This window comes from Macrobrachium nipponense, chromosome 40 (genome assembly GCF_015104395.2).
Source record: "Macrobrachium nipponense isolate FS-2020 chromosome 40, ASM1510439v2, whole genome shotgun sequence".
NCBI classification, from domain to species: Eukaryota; Metazoa; Arthropoda; class Malacostraca; order Decapoda; family Palaemonidae; genus Macrobrachium; species Macrobrachium nipponense.
The window spans coordinates 48227694-48232693 of record NC_061101.1 but is presented as its reverse complement, the minus strand read 5'-3'; the positions used below and the strand labels follow the sequence as shown (position 1 = coordinate 48232693).

Sequence of the window (5000 nt, the reverse complement as noted above, 5' to 3'; positions counted from 1 at the left end):
GCGTCAAGAGATGATAATATTAAGTATTGTGTGTGTTTTCGATAACAATTAAAGAACAAAAAAAAAAATGGGAGCCCAGTGACTTGATATAAGGAAACTGTGTCTTTAAAGTTAGGTCCTCATTTTTCTCTCCCTTTTATTTTGATCTGTTTCCCTGGAGAGGTACGTTCGTTAAACACATTTTTACCAAGGAGATGAGTTTTAAACCTGATGACGTGTGCTAACGATAATTGACAGAGCGGAGTAGTGACGCGGAAATATATTTTTTATGATTATTTTTTTTTAGCATCTATCTTATATTAGTTTGGGAAAAACGGGTTTGACGAGAGAAAAGAGATAAGGCTTAAGTGATTAAAGTGAAATTTTCACTAGATAAAGCAGAAATAGAGGGTAGTCAAGAATGTTCAATTTTCTCCGGAAAAAGTTGAAATAGAGGGAGGTCAAGTATGTTAAATTTTCTCTAGATAAAGTTGAAGCAGAGGAAAGTCAGGAATTGACAAGGCATTGCTTCCCTGGTTAGAGAATTTGCATCGGGTGACACGATACTTTGCAAATGAAGGACAGCACTGCCGTTTCTTGCAAAGAAGCCTTAATTTTGTGAATACCTTTTTGAATGGAAGGTTCCATGGTTTTGTCATTTCTGACACTGCTGAAGTTCGTTTTGCTCCCAGTTCTCCTCCAGTTGCCAGATGTAATTTACAACCTGAAATGCTGGTGTCATTTTCTGTTACGCTTGGTTATAAACTACAACATTAAGTAAACATTGTGTTTACAAGTCTGGCTATACAATTTTACCCCTTAGCAATGAACGATTCATTCATGGAGACTATAAAATACATGCATGAATATACACAAACATATGTATGCGTGTAATATATGTGTATATATACATATATATGTATATATATATATATAATATATATATATATATATTTTATTATATAATATATATTATATATATTATATATATATATATATATATATATATATATATATATATATATATATATATATATATATCATAGTGAGAGAGAGAGAGAGAGAGAGAGAGAGAGAGAGGGGGGGGTGACAGTAGAGAGAGAGAGAGCGAGAGGAGGGAGACGAGAGAGAGAAGAGATGAGAGAGAGCAGCCTAACATAACAAGTAAATATGTAATAATTTTTTCTTCCTTGTCCACAGAACTTTTTTCGTTTCAGGTAAAACATAAAACACTGCATTTGTGAAATTCAACGACATTCATACTTATCTCTTTGTTCTAGGTCGGGTGAGATTTCTCCGAGGGGGTCACCGCCCCTTGACCCCAGAAAAGCCCACGGGGAGCGACAGAGGGCCAGCATCCCCCAGAGACCGTCGGCTGCCGCCTTTTTCAGCACACTCAGGGTGAGTGTTAGGGCCGTTGTGTCTGTCACTGTATTCTTTGTGTGGGTGGGTGTGTGTGTGTGTGTGTCTGCGCGCGCGCGGGACTTCTGCCTCATTTTATTTGTTCTTCATCTTTTGTGGTTGATTACGGTCAATCGTATATATAAATATATAATATATATATATATATATATATATAATTATATATATATATATATATATATATATATATATATATATATATATATATATATATATATATATATATATATATATATATATATATCGTCGTATATGTGTATAGTTGTGTATACTATATATATAGTATTCAAACATGCATATGAGTTTGCATTTGGTTAAATATGGTTTCTCTTCGAGAATCTTAACCCTAATTGCCTACCACTCGAATTGTTTATTTTCAGTTTAACTCTATTGCCATCTTAGCATTGGCTTTTGTTTAGATTACTAGTTTTTTTTTCTTTACTCGAGAGAATTACTTATTGTGTTGTACCAACGCAAGCATTTGTGTGTTGCAAGCATTCTGGCATTCTGATATATAGAAGTAATTTAGGAATTGAAGCCAGGAGGTAATTAGATTATCGCTGAAACTAATGAATTATATATATATATATATTATATGTATTTAGTCTTCCAAACTGATTTCCATGTCGGAACAACTTGAGCAGGATTTGTCCCGAATATAAATGGACAGACGTTCCTGGAAAGCGTCTCAAAACTAGGTTATGGTAATCTTGATGAATCTTATGTTGTAATAAATTGAAAATGCTGAATAGAAATTGTTCCCTTTTCTTGGTGCAAATTAGTGAAACCTGATTTATTCTCTCTCTCTCTCTCTCTCTCTCTCTCTCTCTCTCTCTCTCTCTCTCTCTCTCTCTCTCTTCCCAGAACACAGTCGGAACCTTTCTGATTACCTTTGTAAATGTTTTTGGAATAATCGATAGAGAACACATTAAGACGCACGATTACAGTCTCTCTCTCTCTCTCTCTCTCTCTCTCTCTCTCTCTCTCTCTCTCTCTCTCTGCTTATTTATTAGACCTCATTTTAGCTTGTAACAAGTGAATTAACCGTCTGAGCATTTTGAATGACATACATTTGTTGTATGAAAACATGATATAGACCTTCTGTTTTTCAATATTGAAGTACACTGAAGCAGTCTGGAGGAAAAGGCATCATTTTATGAACTGTATAGTTCTTGTCATTGTTTCAATTCCTACAGTTCTTCTTCTTGTATTTTAATGATCTACTTACATTTTTACTTGTTTGTTTAGTCATTTCTTAGTATTTTTTTATTTTTCTGATAACCTATCTCTTTCTGTGTTTCCTGTTACATTCTTTCTTTTCTTTCGAATGAACACCTTAATGTTCTTTGGAAGCTAGAATTCCAGGTCTAATAATAATAATAATATTATTTGGTAGCTTGAATTTCAAGTTTAATAATAATGATAGTACTCTGTGGAGGTTTGAATAATAATAATCTTTGAAAGTTAGAATTTCAAGTCTATTATAATAATAATAATAATAATAATAATATAATAATGATAGTAATAATGATAATAATAATAATAATTGTATATGAAATATGTATATATATATATATATATATATATATATATATATATATATATATATGTGTGTGTGTGTGTGTGTGTATATATATGTGTGTGTGTATATATATATATATATATATATTATATATATATATATATATATATATATATATATATATATATAAGGTATGCACATACAAAGCATTATTGTCATTGTGCATTCTTCATCTACCCGACTTCACACTACAGAGGTGTCGAAGAGGGAGCCATAAGGTCTGACTAGATTTACTACTAATAGAATCGTGCGCTCGGTAAATCCTGTGTTTATAAGGTCTGTTAATTTACCTGTATCGTCATGTTGCTTCCAAGAGTTATTTGAGAGTTGGCAGTATCGTGTTGACAGTTTGTTGACAGAATCAAGGTTTCGTGTTTTTTTTTTATGAAAGGATTTCTTTAGAATCAATATTTATGGATTTAGTTAGATTTAGTAAATGTTTAAGGATTTCTTTGAATGTGAATATTTAGAGATTTCGTTAAGTAGCAATATTTAAGGATTTAGTTAAATATTAGTATTTAAAGATTCCGTTAAATATGATAAATATTTAAGGATCCCGTTAAGTGTAATCACTATTTAAGGATTCCGTTAAATATAAATATTTATGAATTTCGTGTAATACAGGTATTTAAGGATTCAGGTAAATATAACAATTAAGGATTCCGTTAAATACTATAATAAATATTTAAGGATTTCATTAAAAATTTTAAATATTTAAAAACTTCGTTTAGTATGACTAATATTTAGGATTTCGTCAAATATAATAAATACTTAAGGTTTCCGGTAAATAAATTACATATAATGAATATTAAAAGATTTCGTTAAGTATAATTCATATTTTAGGTTTTCGTTAAATATGATAAATGTTGGAGGGAGTTAATATTAAGAAGTACCTTTCCATACAAGGTACGGTTCGTATTTGTAATGTTTATCCGAACGTTTTTTTCAAATATATTTTTATGGTCGTGAACATGACCTCAGAGCATCCTCCTCCTTTTAGTGGCCGGTAACTTGTTTTTCTTTCGTTTGACATAGTGATTAGTGAGGTTTTTTTCCATCTGTCCACCCGCCTGTGGTGTTTGCGTATGGTAACACTGCGTCCTGGGCTTTAGATAGTTACATTCAGCTTACATTCAACAATAACAATATCCTATTTCGAATATTAACGGTGTAATTCGCACGGTAAATTATTAAAACACATTTTTCAGTTGCAAATGTACACCCAGATATCCTTTTATTTACCTAAAACTTACGCATAGCATAACTATCTAAAGCCCGGGACGCAGTGTTACCTAACGCAAACACCACAGGCGGGTGAGGTTACTTTTTAAAAAGATTTCTCTTGTTGAATGACGTGTACCTCAGACATTCGCCGATAGAACAGGCTGCAGTTTTCTGTTGAATACTCATAAATTTTTTTTTATTGATATGAAGGTAATTAAAAATTAATTTTCGAATTTCTGTTTGTATTTTATCATGGTGACCTCCTCGAGCAATTTTGGTAGGTCTTCCATCTGTATGGTGTAGACTTTTGGCCTGAGTTTTTTTAGAAGAAAGGCTGAAGTAATTGTCTGAGATTTCCACACGACAGTTGGAACATTCCTTTTGGAATTGATGTCCATTTCCGGAAAACTTTAAGTGTGGTTGGCTCCGCGAGGTCATCCCTCTGCCTCTCCTCAGTTTTTGGCCCGAGTTCTAAGGGAACGGTTGAAGTCGCTTTAAAATTTCAACACAACAGATGGGACATTCATTTTTAGATGCGCGTCAGTTTCCTGTTATATTTGAATATGCTTGGCTTCAAATTGAGAGTGCATATTGGCAACGTTCTTAATATTGCATCTTGGGTAACTGAAAAGTTAATTATATCTTAGTTTTACCAGACCACTGAGCTGATTAACAGCTCTCCTAGGGCTGGCCCGAAGGATTAGATATTTTTACGTGGCTAGGAACCAATTGGTCACCTAGACACGACGGGACCTACAGCTTATTGTGGGATCCGAACCACACTATATCGAGG

At 32.8% G+C, this 5000-nt stretch overlaps 1 protein-coding gene across 4 annotated transcripts in view; it reads left to right on the top strand.

Moving 5' to 3' along the window:
* The first annotated feature begins 1263 nt into the window (after positions 1-1263).
* The window catches only part of LOC135212135 (multiple C2 and transmembrane domain-containing protein-like), a 252696-nt gene continuing 248959 nt past the window's right edge, over positions 1264-5000 (top strand). For all 4 annotated transcript variants that reach the window (XM_064245546.1, XM_064245544.1, XM_064245545.1 and 1 more), the window contains exon 1: positions 1264-1380. The gene's annotated coding sequence lies outside the window, so the exon portion shown is untranslated. The remainder of the gene's footprint in view (positions 1381-5000) is intronic.